This window comes from Carassius auratus, unplaced genomic scaffold, assembly GCF_003368295.1.
Source record: "Carassius auratus strain Wakin unplaced genomic scaffold, ASM336829v1 scaf_tig00214215, whole genome shotgun sequence".
NCBI classification, from domain to species: Eukaryota; Metazoa; Chordata; class Actinopteri; order Cypriniformes; family Cyprinidae; genus Carassius; species Carassius auratus.
Genome location: NW_020527563.1, coordinates 9,460 through 15,861, shown reverse-complemented (window position 1 = coordinate 15,861; position 6,402 = coordinate 9,460). Strand labels below are relative to the sequence as shown.

At 34.7% G+C, this 6,402-nt stretch overlaps 1 long non-coding RNA gene across 1 annotated transcript; it reads left to right on the top strand.

Moving 5' to 3' along the window:
• Window positions 1-2,164: 2,164 nt before the first annotated feature.
• Window positions 2,165-5,975, top strand: LOC113091554 (uncharacterized). The gene is made up of 3 exons (XR_003287383.1): window positions 2,165-2,232; window positions 3,071-3,103; window positions 5,226-5,975. It is a non-coding gene; the product is annotated as an uncharacterized LOC113091554 (long non-coding RNA).
• Window positions 5,976-6,402: the final 427 nt, after the last annotated feature.

Genomic DNA, 6,402 nt, shown 5'->3' with positions numbered 1-6,402 from the left:
TTAGAATTATCAACAGTTTTGCTGCTAAATACTATTTTGGAACCTGTGATACATTTTCAGGATTCTTCGATGAATAAAAAGTTAAAATTAAATAAATAAACTTGAGTAAAAGTACAGATACGTATAATGAAATATTACTCCAGTAAAAGTAAAAGTACTCCTTTTTCAATTTTACTCAAGTAAAAGTACAAAAGTACTCAATTTTTTATGTACTTAAGTAAAAAAGTACTGAAAGATAGATGTTTGCAATTTTATAATTTAATTTTGTATTAGCACTTTTTTTTTTTAATAATCCTACTGCTCAAAATACCTGGGATTTTTTCCAAAATAACCACTATATGGAGTCAAGATATATTTTTCTTGTTGATATGGACTACGTTGACGAGAGTAATGTTCACTGTGAAGCTTACACTGTGATGTACCTGAGAGAAAACAGAGATGACCATCTGATTTTCACCAGTAAGAAAAAAGTATTTTAAAGTTTGTGGTTTTACAGAACATCACCGTTATATATATGACATGATAATAAGGCCTGTTCTGAACATCACATCCTTTCTTTTCTCCCCAGATGTATCTATATATATATATATAGGTGGTTGAATAAAAATATTTGGACATTATTTATAAAAATTACCCCAAGTTAACACCAGCAAGCTTGTTAGCTAGACATTTAGCATCAGCTACGATATTTACTTATTTTCAGTACGGTTATGAATAAAAATTCATGTCTGTCTAATGTTACTCGACTAGTTAATCCAAACAATATAACGTTACTGTTGATAAACAATTTAAAAACAGACGTCATGGCATTTTAATAAAACTGTTAATATTACGGCAGCGGGGAATTTGGACTACATGAGTTATTTTATTTTATTTTATTTTTTAACCTAAAACACAGAGACGCTGATTGATGTGTCTGCATCGTTTGCACTGGAGCATTTCAGTGGGCTTAAACAGATCACTCTTAATAGCGGATTTAGTTCCCAAACAACTGACAATTTTGACCTAAATATGATTTTCAGTTACAATAATTAATCCTAAATTTCGACATTAATAACTGAGTTTTAGCAACACCAGACGCACGCGCGCTCACAAGATCTGCCTGTTCTTACTTCTGGAGACTCTCACTAAACGGTTCATTTGAATCAGTGAGTGGTCGACTCCAGAACAGCTGCAATCGGATCATTCTAATTCGTAAACGAATCGTTTGGTGCGATTCGCGATCCGATTAAAGTTTATTTTGAAAAGACTCAGTTCGTTCATGATGAATCAGACACAGCTTCTGCGTGTCGGAGCACGTGATATATTATAGGGAGCAGTGGCATAACCAAAGGTGTGCCACGGTGTGCCTGTGCCACCCAAAGTGGCAGTTGGCACACCTAAAAATAGATGCAGAATTATTTTTCATAGTCTCAAAAAATGTTTACTAAACTCCCAGCAAGCAATAGCCGTCATTTCAACGTCTGGGTTAAATATAGACCAGATATAGTCCGGCTATGTGTAACCCACTTTTAGCCCAAATAACATTTAATCTGGATAAATGTATTTTTTTTGCAAAATAACTTGTGAGATGTATGATATTCCATCATGTACGCAGAGTCTAACGTGATTACAAGTTGTTTGGTTTACTTTATTTTACATGTTATATGTGTAGGCTGTGCGTAGCCACGATTTAGCTCGTATTCAGACCCGGCTATTGTAGCCCACTTTTTGTCAAAACTGATTAATTGTATTTTTTTGCCAGGCAGTGCATGAAATGGTTAATATTCAATCATGTTCGCATTGGTATGATATCAAGGTTCAATACGTCATTTCACGGCATGGTAGATCACGATTTAGCTCCGAATTGGACGGGCTATATGCGGTCTGCTTTAGCCCACCTGGCGAAATTATTGCAATCTGGGCTCAGATATAGACCAGCGACCTAGAATATTAGTCTTTGAAATGTTTTCGCTTACACAGCTTAATATATATTTTCTGTCAAACATTCATACACAATCTACGATAAAAATATCTAATCAAATGCAATTGCATTTCCCAACCGCTAGATGGCACAATTGAAACACTACTGAGACATGTCTAATGGAACTAATGCCATTGCGTGACTAGATCACTTAAGCCAAATCTCGCGATAAACATTTCCGCCATTTTATTTTACACGAGGCAGCTGTCGGAGAGCAACGGGATGAGCAACAGTCTGAGTGAAAACCTTCACATTTCTACTTCGATCTTGTAAGTATTCGTGTTATTTTTGATATGTTTATTGTTTAAATTAGTTAGCTGTTATAATGTGTAGAAACCGTGACATTTTAACATTAACATTGCAGAGTACTACTTTTCTCCAAAAAGTTAACGTTACCTTGCACGTGTTATTGCAAATGTATCTAAATTCAATGAATGTGGTAAGCATGAAACTATGAAACTTATCATTACTATTTTTTTATTATTATAAAGATACCAGTATTTATTTGTATTTAAATTAGAGTTGATTTAAAGCAAATTCTGTAAGTACTTTACATAAAATTTAACAGCAGCATAGTGCAACATGAAAAGAAAAAAAAAAAAAATCCTCTCCATTTAATAAAAGGTAGTGGCAAACATAAAGTCTTTAAACTAGTTTGTAAATAATTAAAATATGCAGCATACATTCAGTTTTCAGTGAATTTGTTTCAGATATAAATTTGAATGCTGCTTCTCCATGTTTTTTTTTGACTTTGGAGATATAAAAGTAGCTGGCTACTGTCCCAGATGTCCTGAGAGGTCTGCTCTGGATGGTTCATAGTGCATCAGAAGATTAGAAATTTACTTTGGCCTTAAAATGTTAATTTAATAACCAACTGTAGTTTTTGGATATTAATTTTTTGACAGACAGATAGCCAGTGTAAAAACCTCAGAACTGGAGTGATGTAATCCACTTTATTTGATTTAAAGACACTGTTTATTGGAAATTATCCTGCAATCAGTCAACAAAGTACAGCAATTGAATATACAGAACACTTGTCAGTGACTACCATTAAATGTCTTGTAACCAACATTCATCAAAATATATTTTTTTGTGTGTGTTCAACAGAAGAAAGCCATACAGGTTTGGAACCAAGTGAAAGTGAGTAAACGATTACATGTTGTTGTTTTTTTTTTTTTTTTTTTTTTTTTTTAAGTGAACTACGCCTATAAGTATTTTTTATGTTTATTAGAGTTATATGAGTAAGTGATAAAGAATGATTTATAATGATAGTTCACTTTGAAATTAAATTGATATGTTTAAGCTTACCTTATGGGCATCCAAGATGTAGGTGTCTTTGTTTCCGCAGTAGTTTCAATTTTTATATTTTTAGGTCAAACTGTTCTTGTCTGTCAGTCATATAATGCAGGTCTATATGGTCACCACCTGAAAGAGCATGCACAGAGAAGTCCAAATTAAACAATTCCCCACCATACACACTGATAGCCTAAGACACGAAACGAGCGGTTTGTGTCAGAAAACGAACAGTATTTATATCGTTTTACCTCTTATAACACAGCAACGTCGAAGTGATCTGAGGGCGTGCGTGCTTCGGTGTGTGCGCATTCTGGGCTGGCTTAGTCTAAAGGGGGTCGCACACCGGACGAGAAGCGCAGCGCCGCGTCGCGCCACGTCTTTAAAATTCGAACACATTATTCTCTATGTGAGTAAACACACCGGCGGCGCCATTCGGCGTCTGTCCGCGGCGCCCAGCTACGACTCAGAACGCTGTTCAAATTTCTGCCGCGCCACAGAGCGCCATCCGCATAGTTTTATATTAAAAAACCCAGATGTTATAAACTGAAACTGAAATTAAAGTACAGCTCACTTGTTTCATTCAAATAAAACATTACAAAGTGTTTGGTTACGTTTTCAGCAGCACAGTTGCCTAGACAACAGATACAACAAAACAATAACAGACTTATTATAATAACACAGATTCTTTTCATTAATTAACGTTAAAAACTCAGCTTTTATCAATTAAAATCATATATTTAAAATTAAAATAATAGATGAAGTTAAAACTCTCCCATCTTGCTGCGAAATTGAGCTCACGCATATAGTATGTGCGCGTCCAGTGTGCGATACCTCGAGTTGTCCTACATGTGGCGCGACGCGACGCGGCGCGTCTCGTCCGGTGTGCGACCGCCTTAAGTGCGGCGCTTGCGCAAATTAAGCCAGAACGCGGACGCATCACACACCTGGAAGCACGCGAGCCCTCATATCACTTGGACGTGGCTGTGTACAAGAGGTAAAAACGATATAAATACTGTTCATTTTCTCACACAGACTGCTCATTTCGTGTCTTAGTCCATCAATGTGTACTTACGATGGGGAATTGTTTAATTTGGACTTCTCTGTGCATGGCCTTTTTAGGTGGTGACCATAGACCTGCATTATATGACTGACAGACAAGAATAGTTTGACCTAAAAAATTGAAACTACTGCGGAAACAAAGACACCTACATCTTGGACGTTCTTAAGGTAAGCTAAAACATACCAAAATTTAATTTCGAAGTGAACTATCCCTTTAAACTTGAGGGAAGAACTAAAGTAGAAATGAAAATAAAATCTGTTTTCACCTTCATTAGAATGATAATTTAAAAAAATACTGTATTTCAGTTTCAAAACACATTATGGTAGTAGTCAGACATGTCTTGGGATAACAGTGTTACATAATCAATTATAATGTTAATTTTATTTCCATATTCAGAAGTTATGGATCCCAAATATCTAAGAGAATGGCGTCGCTTGAGAGATCGAGTTAATGCTCTCGCTGAAAATTAATAGGTCATTTTCATTGCCATTTAAGTGAAATTACAGAACTTGCATATATGAGCTTGATAAAAATGAACATTCGAGAAGAAAATGTCAGATATATATGTATATGTGTGTGTCTATATAGCCTATATATGTGTATATATATATATATATATATATATATATATATATATATGCCTTGTACAGAATTGTTCAATACGCGTATCGTTACACGCCGTATTGCATCACCACTAAGTGAGCAAAACGGTTCAATTATTGATATTAATTATAATATTGATATAAATTATTGTCTATAGTGATATAAATTATATAGTCTCAATCTATATTCTGTTAACTCTATCTATTAAATCATCCTAGCAAAAGTGATTGACTAATTAGTTAAAAAGGATTGTCAACAATGTTTTTTTTGAGCAATAATTCTTTCCTTTTTCTCATTTGGCAGACGCAGTGATGACCAGCTTTCCATCAGCTATGGAATGTGAAATAAAAAATGCTATTTCTAATCATTTCAAACAAGCACCAGGGAGGGCAGGGGGTGGGGGTTATGGATCTAAAGTAAACAGTTAATTCTTAAAAATTAATTGTTTTACATATTTTTCCAATGTTTTATTTGTTCATTTTTATGTTTGAATGTTGTCCAAGTTGTTGTTGTCTATATAATTGTTCAAAATAAATCCCTTTATATTCAATTAGTTTGGATGGATTTTAATTTATGAGAACCTGTTATATTTGAGTGAAAAGAATCCTTATGCCTCTTTTTGTTGTCTATTACATGTATATGTAGTGTAATGGATGACTAGTATATTCTTGGGCTATGGTTAGACGTCTATTAGATTTTCACTGACAGCCCAAAATCAGCCTTGTTTTAGCCTAGACCCATATTGCCTGTCTATTAGACGTATGTAGTTGTTTAGCGGTCTAATTGATGACTAGTCTATTCTTGGGCTATGTTTAGACGTCTATTGGACGTATAAATATAGTCGTTCAATAGCTGTCTGATTGTCTATTCTTGGGCTATGGTTAGACATCTATTAGACGTATATATGTAGTCATTTAATAGCTGTCTATTCTTGGGGTATGTTTAGACGTCTATTAGATTTTCACTGACAGCCCAAAATTAGCCTCGATTTAGCCTAGACGTCTCGGCTGTGTTTAGACGGCTATTAGACGTCTATTAGACGCAAAATTGCTTGCTGGGCTTGGGCTATTATTGTTTACTTTGAAAATATATATATTTTTAAATCAACCCTTTTCACGCTTAAATTACAAATATTAATACAAATTTAACTCACCCCTTGTTTCCATGGCGACGCGTCATCATTGTCGCGTTTTTTTTTTTATGATTGAGGCTTGACACACAGCAGCCACTAACAGATGTATCGGTATTCGTTTTATTTTATTTTTTTCATTTTTTATTAAACAAACTTGTTTACCATGTCAACTATCTGATATTCCGATTATTCGTTTAAAAACCTTTATAAATTATCTTGATCTATAACGAGATGAGAACTGCAGTTCAGAGTCCTGTCAGTCGGATTTAGCGTAGCCTACAGCACTTGAATTCCCCAGTTTCTCCTGAAATGAAAGTAAGTGGCTGTTGAACTGGAGGAAGAATAGAG